General features: G+C 36.9%; 1 pseudogene; it reads left to right on the forward strand.

The window, feature by feature from the left end:
• Positions 1-1,044: 1,044 nt before the first annotated feature.
• On the forward strand, positions 1,045-2,232 carry LOC144316817 (E3 ubiquitin-protein ligase TRAF7 pseudogene; annotated as a pseudogene).
• Positions 2,233-16,710: the final 14,478 nt, after the last annotated feature.

The raw sequence follows: 16,710 nt of genomic DNA on the forward strand, positions 1-16,710 counted from the left end.
GAACAAATTGAACAAATCATCCAATGTTTTTTTTTTTATTTTGGTTAGAGTATATTGATAACGTCTTTTGAAAGGTGCTTAACTGATAACTCCATTTCATTATCTCTGTGTGTACTGTATCACTGTTAAATGGCAAGTCCCTCTAGGGCGAATGTCTGTGTTTCACGCTCTAAAACTGTTTTGAATCTTACAAAAATGAGGCAATTTTGGAAACTTCCTTTAAGGGTAAGTGCTTATTAGACAGACAGAGCATCTGCTAGTGGGTATCTTGTGCTAGTCTCTCCCCCTCTCTCTATCTCTCTCCACCCCCTGAACTCTACTACAGATGCACATCTCACCCATGCCTACTGCTCTGCCTATAAACAATCCTTTAAAAAAAAAATGTACTTTGGCCCAGCTAGCTTGTCAAACTCATTCCCTCTCATCTTTCACTGCTACATTATATAAAGAGAAGTCTCACTCACTCTTTTCCACTACCCAATTACTCTGTAATGCACTGCAAGCCAACTCCCTTCTCCACTACACTACTGAAAATGTTTTCCCAAAGGTCATGAATTCCTCCCTATTATAGATCCAACAGTGTTTCCTCAGCACTCATCTTCTTCATTCTCTTTGCCGCCCTTGACCCTGCTGACTATTCACTCTTCCTTGCTGCATGTCTCAGTACTCAGGCACTGAGCACTGGCGAAATTCAGACCTCAAAGATGTCTCAATACCATCAATACCATCATTTAAACTGAGTTTAGTGTCTATAAAATTCAAGTCACTGATGAATGTCCCTGTGTTCATACCTGGTGCAACATTTATCATGACCTGGTATAGAAGGGAATATATATAATTTACTGATACCAAACTTACCTTGCCGATTCTCTTAGTATACATGGCTAATAATTATTTTGAAAATGCTTTATTTTAAAAAGCACACAGGTCCCTTCCTAGAGAGGCAGCCAAGGGGGCCTGATGAAGCTGGAGGCTGGCGTTGCCACTCCCCAGTGGCCGCAGATGGGGGACATTATGTAAATGTCCAAGATAGTTCTCATGAGCATGAGATCAGGCAAAAGCACCTGCTACAACTGCTTCTCTAGGGAGACTTCCAACCCATCCACCCCAGACCTCACCATAGGGACCAGAATGGAAAAGATTTTGGGACCCATTTCAGTTGTCACTACCATTGCAAAAGCCACTTAAGATCAGCATTCACAAATAGCACCACAGGGTGCCCCTCTCCTCCAGCACCCTCACCTCCTTCCCTCAGGGTGAGGAAGACAGCATGTCCCCATCACCACCCTGCACTGTGAATCCAAGCTCTACCATGCCATCTCTGGCAGCTGCAGTCCAGAGTCTACTGGACTCTGGGTCCAGCCTATCTCTATGCTCCACATTCTTGCTGCCAGAGTACAAGGAGGAGCTAGAGCCATTTGTATTTGCTGAGCAGCCCTCAGCTCTGTTGTCAGGTCAGCTACAGTGTGTTCAAGGACCCTGTAATCAGTACATGGAGGCACATGTTTTATCAAAGATGCATCTTAAAGACAGAGAGGTGTCCCATGTGCAACACCAACCTGATGGTGGTAGTAAACAAAATTGCAATGGAGTGTAGATCTAGGAGTTCTTCATTCACTGCAAGCATGGCTATCCAGTGGTGGCTGGCAGGAAGCCCACCTGTTTTTGAGGTAGACACCCTGTGGGAGTCCCTTCACCATCAAGCTCAGTTCCTAGAAAGACAACAAAGACTGCTGTGACTGCAGGTCTGTGTGATGCTCTAACAACCCTAGTCATCCCCTCCTCGTGATGAACATGGATGAACTCAAGGAGTACAACCACATCAAGTATCCCCACTCTAAGTACAGATGCATGTTCATGGGAAATCAGGACATGTATGAGATGGACCTGAAGGAGTTCCCGCAGCAAAAGGCTGATAGCTTCCACAAAATATTTGTGGTGCTGACACAGAAGGACTAGGAGATTATTTTCTGCATTTCATGCTGGGCAAGCTCTCAGAGAAAATCGACCAGCTGGAGAAGAGCCTAAATGCCAGAAGATACTGGAATGGCATGACAACATTGTGCTGATGCTCTGCCTTCTGGAGCACAAGCTTTACAGTAGCTCAGCAGACTATACATCATGTGGGACATCCAGAACCTGCAGAGGGTGAACACAGTCCGGGCCCAGACAATTGGTATACACCCTGGTCTCCTCCTACAGCATGCTCCTAAGCAGTTTGCTGAAGGATATCCAGGACTGGAACATCACAGGCACTGAGCTGAAGATAAAGAAGGAGCTCATGGGCCTCAACCACTGAGTACAGGCCCTGGTCAGAGTTGCATGCACAGTGGCTCCTAACCAAATAATCAAGATCTGGGACATCTAGACCCTCAACTGCGCCCACATCCTGCAGATGTCACCAGCAGCACTACCATATTGGCACAATGAATGGCCGCATTGTCCAGCGGCACTGGGAGAACTTCATTCACACATGAAACATCAAGTTTAAGTAGCAGGTGCAGATCCTAACAGGCCACATTGGCACCATGTATGCCTTGACAGTCATCTCCATACCAGACCAGACCAAAGTCCCCAGCATATCCTATGACAGATCCTTCAGGGTCTGGAGTGTGAAGGGCATGATCTGCATGTAGACTCTGCTGCATCACCAGTGCAGTATGACTGGGCTGGCCGTGTGGGGACTGTGGACAGCACTGTGAAAGTTTGGACTTCCTAAAAGAAAATCCAGGCTGAGTCTTGGCCTGCATTAGACCTATCCAAGCCAGGCTGGCCACATGAGTAGTCTTACAGTCTCTTCCTGCCTTGTGTATGAAAAGGTGAGCAGGCTTAGCTAGCCAAGCAGTTTCCTTTCTGCCCAACAAGCCTTTCTCTGCTTGCTCCTATCATTGGTCCTCCTCCCAAAGTACCAGATACAATGCTAGACCAGCCTACCCTCTGCCTCCACCCCAAATAGACTATGGGCCTTTTTATTCACCTTTTATACTTTTTTTAGGCTGTGTGTATATTTGACTACTTTCTGACTGAAATAAAAGCTGCATAGACTGTGAAAAAAATAATAAAATACGTGCAGATTGACACCTTTAAAATTAAAAAAAATTACTTGCTTTTATAGTGCCCAGCTTATAATTATTTCTCTCAAGAAGGAACTAGTTCAGTTTATTCTGCATTACTATATTTATTACCAAGGACTTTGAGGGGTGCAAAAAGCAGAGAGAGAAAAAAAGCTCTGTGCTAAGAGTTTTGGGAGAAAGGCTGGCCCACTTTGTCTGCAGAAGAGGAAAGGATCGTTGAAGTCTTCCCTTATCAGGATTCATCACGAAATCTCTGAGAAAAAATACTGAAGGTGGATGAGGATGCAAGGCCTCTGTCCCTGGGTTGCTATCATTCATATCCTCATTAAAACTCTCATTCCATAGCCCTACAGTCACCTCCCTCCATTCCTCCATTCCTGCAATCAGCTTTTGTCAGATTCCATCTGCTGCTCTCCCCTCATTATGCCCGAGGAGGCAAGGCAGCCCTTTTTATTTAATCCTGTGGTCTTAAGCTGACTGCCAAACTAAAATGATCTGGAAGGTAAATGCACAAAATGGGAGCCCACCTTAGATGACATTCCAATTGGTGTTTCCCTTGTACTTCTCTCTGTGTTATATCCCTCCTTCCTAAGATATGGGTAATAATATAGAGGAAATTCTCTGAGCTAGGCAGTGTGAATCTTCTATTATCAAAAAAGGACACTTATTCAAGACATTCAGAAGTATGGAAGAGGACATTGGGGTTTTATCAGAGATAATGGAACTTGTTCTCCCAAGATCAAGGATTTAACACTTATAGCACTGCCTACCTGTCCCTCCTAGGATTCATTTCTTCTAGAAGTGGCTCTTCTAGGAGCCACCCCTAATTAGTCACACATTTTGATGGTGATGGAAATACCTCAAGAATCCCTTTTGCCTGTCTGAACTTCAGAGACAAACCAACAATGTGGGCAAAAAGAAACGTAGAATGCTAAGCAGACAGTTGTCCATCTACCAAAGTAAAGATTCTAGAGATGGAAACTTTCCAGATTCCTGTGTAGCCGCTTTACCTATGATGTCCAAATTAGTAGATGTAATGTGAAGGAAAAGACCAATGCAAACAGTAAACTTTGGATATGATCCTGCATTTTCATTGGCTTCTCTTTTTATTCAATGTTGTTGTGATATTGTGATTTATAATAGGAAATAAATATTTGATCTTAATCCCCAGTTTCCAACACAGAACTCCTAAAACCCTTTGGATTCTCCTAAATTAGAGCTGATAGTGTCTTTTGTTATATTAATGAGGCCTCTTAGGATCCCCACCTAAGGATGGGGGCTAGGTGTCCAGAGAGCCAACCAGAGTGGAAGCTTTCAGCCCTACCTCCTTGACCTCCAGAGTAGAGAAATGGGCTAGAGACTGAGTTTAAACACTAATGGCCAACAATTTAATCAATTGTGCTTACATTAGGAAACCTCCATTTGGTTGTCCAAACCCCCCCAAAAAAACAGTTTCAGAGAGCTTCCAGTTTGGTGAACATGTGGGGAGATCTGGGGAAAGTGACATACTAGATGTGGGCATGAAATTCCATGCCCTTTCTCCATACTTTGTTCCATGCATCTTTTGCATCTGTCTGTTCCTGAGTTATATTCTTTCATAATAAACAGGTAATCTAGTAAGTAAAATGTTTCTGTGAGGTGTCTGAGCCACTCTAACAAATTAATTTAACCCAAGCATGGGTTGTTGGAACTTTCAATCTATAGCCAGTCAGGAGCTCAGGTGACAACCTGGACTTGCAGTTGGTCTGTGAAGTGTGTGTGTGTGTGTGTGGGCGGGGGGTGGGGGGGGTGGGGGGGAGGGTCTTGTAGGACTGAGCCTTAACCTGTGGGACCTGAGGCTGTATCCAGGTAGATAGTGTTAGAATTGAATTGAGTTGCAGGGCACGAAGCGGCTGGTGTTTGAGAATTGCTTGTTGGTATAGAAGAGACACTCTCCCAACACACACACAACATACATATACACACACTCACGCTGGAATTGGTGACCAGGACCCACTCATTGTTAATTTTTCTGAAGAATATCAGTTATTTTCTTAGTATCTGTTTTCCCTGTAGAAGGAACATAGTGAAGAGCAATAAGGAAAACATAGGCTTTGGAATTAGAAAGAGGTTGAAAATCCTGCTTCACCTTTACTAGTTGCATAGTTGGGAAATATACTTAGCAACTCTGAGCCTCAATTTCTCATCTGTATGAGTGGAAATAAAAATAGCAATGGAAAGTTGTTGTCTATGCATATAAAGTATCTAATTGAGAGTTTGGCATTTAGTAAGAATGAAAAATAAATAAATATTTAGATTAACAAGTGGAATCATTTCTTTATGATATTAACTGATTCATTTTGGTAACCACTTCTCATTTCTCCTGATTTCAAATGAAGGAATACATCTGCAAGGACATACTGCCCTTTCTACCCTACCTTGTACATTTTAAATGCACCACTGAAATTCTACCACAAAATAAAGGAGAATGCTTACCTCTTTAAGAATATATAATTATTGTTGACAGTCAACCAGCTTGAAAAAGCACTTCTGTATTGATTAACAGTGACCCATAATTAAATACGACAGTACTTAGAAAAAGACCTGATGGTCCCAGGAAGAATTGTTTCAGGAATAAAGAGTGTTTAGAATTTTTATTTGTTTCCTAAGTGGCAGTTATCAACACTAGTTATCCAGATTTTTTATTAAAAACCAGAAAAATTAGTAAGGTACTGAGTTGGGGACAAATAGGACGAGGCAGGGCTAAGTAGGGGGCCACAGAATCAGGTTCACAGGAATCCCAAAAATGCTGAGGTGTAAGGAAACCAGAGATAAGGGAACAAGCCAGACCACCCTGCCCTAGGTGTGGGCAGGGAGGGTGTCTTTTTTATGACAGTCATCCATGATCAACAAAGAATAACCAGACCCCAAAGAAGAAGTAAGCCATTAAAGATGTTATCACCAGTCCTAACTCAAACCAAGACATCACAGGAATCTCGAGGCCATAAGCTTCCCAGTCAGTTCTCAATAAAAAACTGCCACTACAGGGACTTCAGTGGCAACCCTGTTGGGACCCTTCTTACTTCTGAGAGCTTTCTCTGTACCTTTGCTTAATAAACTTATATCCCTTTACTCACTCTCCTGTGTCCTTGAGATTCATTCTTCGACTCCGTGAGACAAGAACCAAGTTCTCCCATATCAGTACTGCTGTCAAGAGAATCTTTTAAGTATTTGTCATCATAATATAAATTCAGTATCTCTATAATCATATATAAATGACATAGAATGTTTTTAAGAACATGAAATGATCTATACCACATTTTCCTTTAAGCAACATGTTTTATTAAGGAGGTTATTAGGTGGAAATTGTTTTCATAACTTAAAATTGTTGCTTTCTCTCTTAGAGAAAAAACACTGATATTTCACAACAGGGTTAGAAACAGAAGTATAACACAGGAATATACAGCAAACAGAAAGTATTTTGTTAGCACCTACCAGCTTTCCAACCCATATGAATATATATTAGAAATATTTATATGTGTGTTTATATATAAGTATGTACCTATGCTAGGTCCTCATAATTTTTCCCTAGATGTGGCTATTTAAAGTCATTATTCGCCTGCTTTATTTCTCATTTTCAGATAAACTGTTCTAAGTAAGACTATACCAATCTGATGATTTGAATTTTCTTTAGCTATCACCAAAATAATCTGTAAAGGAGAAAACTGAAAAGCCATTACCCTATGCTTCCTCCAAATACCCCAGAAAATCGTACTAAAGGATTTTTTTAAAGTATGAAGCCACAACAGTAAACAGAATGAGAAAGGAGACAACAGTAATAAAACTTTAGAATTTCTGCAGCAGATAAAGCTGTAAGATCACTTGAACCAATCTTCCTGCTGAGGGAAATGTAGAAAAGCTGGGTAAAGTATATAATCTGTTTTAAAGGAATAGAGAGCTACAAAATAATGAAGCATTACCAGAATAAAGATTTACAAGAGGTCAGCATCAAGACAAGTGAACCTAACTTGGGGGCCACTTTTGCCCCCCAGAGCATTTGCTGATCTATAAGAAAGGCAGAGGCTGAAGTCCTTTTGAAAACCTCTTCATAGGAAAGGAAAAAAGTTGTGGAGTTTAGGAGACAGTAAAGCACTGGTAACCCAAAAGGCTGCATCCTAGGAACAAAGGAGAACACAAAGGAACCATGCTTCTGTCAAAAATGTAGAACCCAACTCTAAATCATCTATATAGTTTAGAAAATCTTCAACCCAGAAATTTTATTGAACTGACCTTGGATTGCTAATAATCCCCAGTGGATGGAAGAAGCAAGGAAAAATCCTACCTAGAAAGAGATATCCTAGACTTCAAACCCTTTTTAAAAACTTATTTTTTTATATTTTTAATAAACTTTTTATTTTAGAATGTATTTAGACTTACTTATAGAAAAATTGTGAAGATAGTAGTTTCGATAGACCCCACACATAGTTTCTCCTAGTATTAACATTCTCTATTATTATGTTACATTTATTATATTTGATGAACCAATATTGATATATTATCATCAACTGAAACTCATACTTTATTCAGAATTTCTTAGGGTTTTTTCTATTTCTTTTAACCTAATGTCCTTTTTCTCTTCCAAGATACCATCCAAGACATCACATTATATTTAGTCGTGGCTCTCCATAGGCTCCTCTTGGCAGTGATTGTTTCTCAGACTTTCCTTGTCTAAGATGACCTTGATAGTTTTGAAGCATACCAATCAGGTATTTTGTAGAATGTCCCTCAAATGAAATTCGTCTGATGTTTTCCTCATGATTAAACTGGGCTATGGGTTTTTTTTGGAGGCAGACCACAGAGGTGAAGTGCCATTTTCATCATATCTTATGAAGGAAACATACCATAAACATGACTTCACTGTTGATATTGACTTTGATCAATGTTATGACTGTCAAGATTCTCTAGTGTAAAGTTAATCTTTTTCACCCTTTTCACATTTACTCTTTAGAAGGAAGTCACTGTATATAGATCACATTTTTTAAATGTGATTTTCCTCCTTGAGGAAATAAATTTTCTACCTAAATTATTAGGAGTTCTTCTGCATGGAACATTTGTCTATTCTCTCCCATTTATTTATTTTTAATAGTTTATTTGTATTAGTATAGACTCATGGATATTTATTTTACACTTTGTGTTATAATCCAATACTACTTCATTTTATTCCTAAAATTGCTCTATATTTGACCATTGGGAGCTCTTTCAATTGATTCCTGTGTCCCTTTGATATACCACCATTATTGTGGACTTGTTTTATGAGGTTTTGTGTTTGGGGGGCTTTGGTTTGGTTTGAGCACTTCCTTACTATCACTACAAGACATTCCGGGTTCATCTTGTATATGTCTTGCCCCAGTTTTACAGTCAGCCATTTCTCCAAGGAGTCCTGGTTTATTTTACTGAAGAATGACATTATAAATCAAGATCTGTGTGTTAAGTGGTTCATTGCTATGGGGTATCATTACTTCTAGGCCCTCACAGCTGATGGAGAAGGAAAGATGTGCATACTAACCAGAATATATATACTTTATATATATATATATATATATATATATATATATATATATATATCCATCTCTATGTTAAACAGGTGTTTATGCTGATGTCTCCAACTCTACTCCTTTACCATATGGATTATTCTTCCCTCTTCCCCTTGTTTGTCTGTAACCTTCTACTGCAATAGTAAGAAAACTGACTCCTACCATCCACCATCTGTTTACTTAACTCAATTCCTTAACTCCTAAATGTTATGGTTGTTTCAGAATTGCTAACTCATATGCCTGTTGTAGATGATTTTTTTCAACTAGAGTACACTACTGCTATATAGTTCCTTTTGTCTTTATTCCTACAGACTAATTTCCAAATTTATTTAGGTCAGCTTTTCCCTCCACCCCCTTCAGTGAGATTGTTTCATACATTTTTAGTGCAGTTAGGTTCTTTTGTCACAGTGTGCACTGTCACATACTATAGTTAGAGATTATCTAAAGGATTTCTTAAATTTACATGCCTTAAAGTCCACTCTTCTATAAAGTTTGATGGGTTTTGAAAAATGTGTAATCGTATGCATTACAGTGTTACACAAAATAGTGTCACTGCCCTAACCCCCTATGCTTCACCTGTTCAAAGCACATATACACTCCAAAACTCCTGCAACCACTAATCTGTTTCACCTGTTTGTCTTTTACATAGTGTCATATAAAAGGAATGATTCAGTATGCAGCCTTTTCAGATTGACTTCTTTTACCTAGAAATATGCATTCAAAATTCATCCATGTCTCTGAATAGTTTGATAGCTCATATCCTCTTATATAATTTGTTTATTAGTTAATCTATTAAAGAACATCTTGGTTGCTCTAGGTTTTCAAAGTTACTAATAAGGCTGCTATAAACATTCAAATGGAGATTTTTATATGGAATATACACTTTCAAATCAATTGGGTAAATATGTAGGAATTTGATTGCCAGATTGTATAGTAAGAATATTTTTAGCTTTGTAAAAAGCTGCCAAACCATATCCAAAGAGCCTGTAACAATATGTACTGTCACCAGTGAGGAATGAAAGTTTCTGTTGTTCTGCATCCTTATCAACAGTTGGTAGTGTCAGGGTTTTGTTTTGTTTTTGTTTTTTAGTCATTCTAATAGGTATATAGTGGTACCACATTGCTATTTCAAATTGCGTTTTCCTAATGACAAATGATGTTGAGCATCTTTTCATATGTTTATTTGCCACCTGTTTTTCTTCTTTGGTTAAGGGTTGTTCAGATCTTTGGCTCATTTTTAATTGAGTTGTTAGGTTTTCTTATTGTTGAGCTTCAATCTGTCTTTATATATTTAGGATACAAGTCCTTTATCAGATATATTTTACAAATATTTTCTCCCAGTTTGTTGCTTATCTTTTAATTTTATTTAGTGTCTTTACCGGAAGTTTTTTATTTTAATAAAATCCAATGTATCATTTTTCTTTTTCTCTCTTGTGTTGTATCTAAAATCTCATTATCAAGACTAAAGTCAGGGGCACCTGGTGCCTCAGTTGGCTAAGCACCTCACTCTTGATTTTCACTCAGGTTATGATCTCAGGGTTGTGAGATCAAGCTACAGCACAGGCTCCACGCTGAGCATAGAGCCTGCTAAAGATTCTCTCTTCCTTTCCTTCTGCCCCTCCCCTCAGCTCATGAAAGAAAGAAAGAAAGAAAGAAAGAAAGAAAGAAAGAAAGAAAGAAAAAGAAAGAAAAGAAAGACTAAGGTCATGTAGATTTGAAAGAAAGAAAGAATAGACTAAGGTCATGTAGATTTGCCCCTCTATTTTTTTCTAGAAAATTTACATACATTTTACATTAATGTGCAGGATACATTTTTAATTAGTTTCTGGTTACGTGCAATGTCTGTGTCTAGGTCTATTTTTGGTTTGTTTTCTGTGGGTTTGGATGTTTTTGTTTGTTTGGTATGGCTCAGCTTGTTGTTTTTGTTTTTGTTTTTTTTTTATGGCACCATTTGTTGAAAAGACAATCCTTTCTCCACTGAATTGCCTTTGCATCTTCCTCAAAAATCAATTGGCTGTATTTGTGTGGGCCTACTTCTTTATTCTTTTCCATTGATTTTTGTGCATATTTTCCACAAAGACTAGACTGTCTTTCTTACTGTAGCATAACCCTTAAAATAGTGTGTGATATACAGTAAGAAAAAAATAACCACTTAGACAAGGAGATGAATTAGAAACATGAATAAGAAAACAGAAAAAAAAACAAGACAATGGAAGCAACCCCCAGAGCTGTAGAATTTGAAATTATCAGACTATTCTTACTATATTCAGTGAGATAAAAGACAATATTAAACATTTTAGCATAGAATTATTTTTTAAAAAGAGGTGATGCAGACTTGAAAAAGAAGAAAATAGAAATCTTACAACTGAAAAAAAAATAATAACTGAAATTAAGAACAATAAATTAGATCCAGATGATGGGAAAATATTCAAATAAAAAATAAGCTAATATGATGAAACAAAAGGGATGGAAAAGATTAGGAAAACATGAGTGTATGTGATACATAGAATAAAGTGAGATGACCTAAAATTTAGAAACTGGAATCACAGAATTCAAGTATTATTATTATAATATAATAATATAATAATATTATTATATTATTATATAATATTATTCAAATGATTAGGGAGAGAGATAAGATAATACAATATTTGAAGAAATAAAGGCAAGACTTTTCCAAAACTAAGCCATAGATTCAATCCACAGATTCAAGAATCAAACAAGTCCAGGGAGATATAAATAACATACCATGCACAGACTGATGCATCATCATGAAACTACAGAAAATAAAGACAAAATGAAATGCTTTATAAAGTAGCCAGAGAATAAATTATGGATTGTCTTCAAATGAGCAACAAATACACTGATACCTGATTTCAAGAGAAACAATGGAAACCAGAACACACTGGAATGTTATATTCAAATGCTTAAAGAAAATGAACTAACAACTTAAAATTCTATAGGTAGGAAAATATCTTTCAATGACAAAGGTGAAATAAAGCCATTTTCGCAAACAAAAATTGAGATCAATCATTAGTGGCATAATTACAATAAAAGAAACATTCTGATGAGTTTTTTGAGCAAAAGAGAAAATTTTTTGAGAGGAGGAAAGAGTTATGAGAATGAAAATCACAAATATTTTGTAAATCCAAAGGAATACTAATTTTAGAAACAATTGTGATAATGTAGGGGAAAATGATGAGTAGCCTACTCATGAGTTTGAGGCACTTTTTGGGAGGAGTAGAGTTAATTATATTTCATCAAAACTGCTATATAGAAAAATAATTTAATAAGTTATAAATAAATGAATGCAACTTACCAAAGAAAAATTCTAAGTAGAGTAATAATTATTAAAGATATAGAATCCAGAGAGGTTACATCATCAAGATGGAGACATAGGTCATTCTCAGTATGAGTAACCCTCAAGAAGACCAGCTAGCAACTCTCCATAGACAAGATACCAATGTAAAAATCTCAGAACCCAGGAGTAGGACTGAAGCATCCCCTTGGACCACAGAGTTGGTGAAGAACCTCATTAGAAGAGTCAGGGAAGTAGTTTTGCCTTGACTACATTTCTACCCCCACCCCACCCCTAGGCAGACATAATACTGCACTGAGAGGGCTTACAGTTTCCCTATTGAGAAAAGAGAACCCACAGTGAACATCTAGCAACCCCAGCATTGTGGATGCTTCCCAGGAGGCCTACTCAGGTCTCACTTCACAAGAATCACTGGAAAAATCTGCTCAGCTCAACCACTGGGGATCAAATCAAGATGGAGAGGGATAGGTGCAACCAGCACTCAGATCTGGATCTTGGAAGGCCACATTCCTGCTTGCAGCTGAACCTGAGCAGAGATCTTAGTTAGCAGCTCTGACCATCAACATAGCCAAGCTCATGGCCCTGTCTGTCCAGGTAATTTTTGGCTGTTCTGCATGATTTGGGTCTCAAGCCAACACGCTAGACTAGTCATGAAGCATGTTCTATAGCCCCGCCCACACAGGGAAACAAATTCACAGCCCTGCCCAATTGCTGTGCTACATACCAAGACTGAATCAAGAAGAAATGGAAAATCTCAACAGACACTAGTAAGGAGACTGAATCAATAATCAAAATCTCCCAACCAAAAAAAAAAAAAAAGTCCAGGAGAAGATGGTTTTACTGGTGAATTTTACTAAGCATTTAAAGAGGAATTTACACCAATCCTTCTCAAACTCTTCCAAAAATAGGAGAGGGAACACTCCCAAACTCAGTTTGTGAACCAGCATTATCCTGATACCAAAGACACTATGAAAAATAAAACTAAAGGCCAATATCCCTGATTAATATAGATGCAAAAGTTCTCAATAAAATACTAGAAAACCAAATTCATCAGCACATTAAAAGGCTCATTAATGGGGATCCCTGGGTGGCTCAGTGGTTTGGTGCCTGCTTTTGGCCCAGGGCATGATCCTGGAGTCCCAGGATGGAGTCCCACATCAGGCCCCCTGTATGGAGCCTGCTTCTCCCTCTGCCTGTGTCTCTGCCTCTCTCTCTCTCTCTGTGTCTCTCATGAATAGATAAATCTTAAAAATCTTTAAAAAGGGGATCCCTGAGTGGCTCAGTGGTTTGGCGCCTGCCTTTGGACCAGGGCATGATCCTGGAGTCCCAGATTGAGTACCTCATTGGGCTCCCCGCATGGAGCCTGCTTCTCCCTCTGCCTGTGTCTCTGCCCTTCTCTCTCTCTATGTCTGTCATGAATAAATAAATAAAATTTTAAAAAATCTTAAAAAGAAAGGCTCATTAACCATGATCAACTGAGATTTATCCCAGAGATACAAGGATGGCTCAACATAGGCAAATCAATAAATCTGATATATCACATTAATAGAATAAAATGAACAAATCAAGATTGCATTAATAGGTACAGAAAAAGCACTTGAAAAAATTCAACATTTGTTCATGATAAAAATTCTTACATTAGTTATAGAAGGAATGTACCTCAACTTAATAAGGGCTATACATGACAAGTCCACAACTAACAAACAACATATTCAGTGGTGAAATATTGAAAGTTTTTCATCTAAAATCAGGAATAAGACAAGGGTGCCCACTCTCACCATTCTTATTCAAGTCCAACCAGAGTAATTAGGCAAAAAGGAAAAATAAAATAAGATAAAATACATCAGAAATGGAAAGGAAGAAGTAAAATTGTCTCTATTAGCAGATGACGTGAATTAATACATATAAAAATCTTAAAAACTTCACCAAAAAATTGTTAGATCTATGCAACAAATTTGGTGAAGTTGCAAGATACAAAATTAACATCAAAAAGCAGTAAAATTTCTATACACTAGCAACCAATTATCTGAAAAAGAAATGTTTAAAAATGATCTTATTTACAATAGTATCAAAAATAATAAAATAATTAGGCAAAATTTAATCAAGGAGTTGAAAGACCTTTACACCAAAAACTACAAAATGTTGAGAAAAGAAATCAAAGATGACACAAATAAATGAAGAAGTATCCCATATTCATGGATTGGAAGAATTAATATTGTTAAAATATCCATACTACTCAAAGCCATCTATAGATTCAATGCAATTACTATTAAGATTCCAATGGCAGTTTTTACAGAAGTAGAAGAAACAATTATAAAATTTATGTGGAATCACAAAAACTCCAAAGCAATCCTAAGAAAGAAGAACAAAGAGGGAGGCATCACACTTCCTGATTTTAAGCTATATTAGCTATAGCGATAAAAACTATGGTACTTTTTATTTATTTATTTTTAAAGATTTTATTTATTTATTCATGAGAGACACAGATAGAGAGGCAGAGACACAGGCAGAGGGAGAAGCAGACTCCATGCAGGGAGCCCGATGTGGTACTCGATCCTGAGTCTCCAGGATCACGCCCTGGACTGAAGGCAGCCGCTAAACCGCTGAGCCACCCAAGCTGCCCAAAACTATGGTACTGACATAAAAATAGACATATAAATAAATAGAACAGAATTGAAAGCCCATAAATAAACCCACGCATTCACAATCAACTAGTATTTGACAAGAGGAAAAAGACAGTGTCTTCAATAAATAGTGCTGGGGAATTGGATATTCACATGCAAAAGAATGAAACCAGATCTTTATCTTACACCAGTTATAAAAGTTAACTTGAAATAGATTAAAGACTTATAAGTAACACCTGAAACTATAAAACTACAAAAGGAAATGGAAAAAGGCTCCTTGACATGGGTATTGGCACTGAGTTTTAGATATGACATGTAAAACACAAGCAACAAAATAAAAAATTAGAAACTGGAATTATGGCTAAAATGCTTTGCACAGCAAAGGAAATGATTAACAAAACTGAAAAGTCAGCCTATGGAATAGGAGAAATATTTGTAAATCTAATATCTAATAAGGGATTAATATGCAAAATATATAAAGAATTCATACAACTCAATAGTAAAAAAATAAAATAAACAATCCAATTTAAAAAATAGGCAAAAGACCTGAGTACATATTTTTCCAAAGAATATATACAAACGGCCAACAGGTACATGAAAATGTGCTCAATGTCACTAATTATGAAATCAAATCAAAACGGAAATCTGATCACTGTGAGCTATTACTTCATATCTATTAGAATCATTAACATCAAAAAGACAAATAATGCTAGAGAGGAGCTTGAGAAAAGGTGATCTTTTTTACTCTTTTTGGGATTATAAATTGGTACAGCCATTATGAAAAACAGTATGGAAATTCCTCAAGACAATAAAGACAGGACTACCATATGAACCAGCAATTCCACTTCTTGGCATTTATCTGAAAGAAACGAAATCACTATGTCAAGAGATATCTGCACCTCCATGTTCATTACCACATTATTCATAATATTATATCTCTGTGATATCATGTAATAGTTGTACTACACACACACAATAGAATATTATTCAACCATAAAATATAAGGAAATCCTGAGATTTGTGACAATATGGATGGACCATGAGGGCATAATGCTAAGTGAAATAAGACAAAAAAACATATATTGATAATCTCAGTTATAAATGGAATCTAAAAAACTAAACTCATAGAAAAAGAGTGGAGATTGGCCGATGGAGAAGGCAAAAGGTGGTGAGAAATTGGCAATCAAAGGGTAAAAACTTCCAGTTACAAGATGAATAAGTTCTAGGGGTGTAATGTACAGCATGATGACAACAGTTAACAATACTGTAGTATATACCTGAAGTTAGTAAGAAATTTAATCTTGAAATAATTTTACCACATGTGCAAACAAACAAACAAAAAGGTAACTAAATGAAGTGGTGGATGTGTTAACTAACTTTATTGCGGTAATCACTTCTCAATATTATACATATATCAAATCATCACATTGTATACCTTAAACTTACACAATGCTATATGTCAATTATGTCTCCATAAAGCTGGGAGTTAAAAAAATAAAAAATAAAATGAATCCAAAATTTAAAATCCTGTCACAAAGAAAATTCTAAGCTTTCCTGGTGAAATCTGACTTATTACTAATATAATATAAAACTATTCATAGACTAGAAAAAGAATAAACACTCTTCAACTCCTTTTATGAGAATGATCTACTAGTATATTACAGGAAAGCAATATTATAGGAGGTTTTAGTCATGAACATAGATGTTTAAAGGACTAAAAAATATAGCAAACTGAATCCAGCAATATAGGCAGAACACTAACATTATAAAGAACTTAGTCTTATTCTAGGGAAGTAGGGTTGGTTTAGTATTAGAAAAACCAATGTACTTTATCCCATTAAGAAACGAAAGGGAAAAGTCAATGTAAATTTCTAAAGATATGCAAGGCAAGTAATAATATTCAATAGCCATTCATTATTTTAAAAAACAAAACAAAACTTCACAATCTAGAAAGAAGGAAATTTCTTTATTCCATAATAGGCTATCTAAACTCTTACCTATAACAAACATTTTTCTTAATGATAAAATGGAAGCTTTCCTTTTGGAACCAGAAAAAAAAGACAAATATACCTACTATCACCATTTCATTCAACATTTTATTAGTGGTCCTAACTAGTGCA

The sequence above is a fragment of the Canis aureus genome, chromosome 7, assembly GCF_053574225.1.
Source record: "Canis aureus isolate CA01 chromosome 7, VMU_Caureus_v.1.0, whole genome shotgun sequence".
NCBI classification, from domain to species: Eukaryota; Metazoa; Chordata; class Mammalia; order Carnivora; family Canidae; genus Canis; species Canis aureus.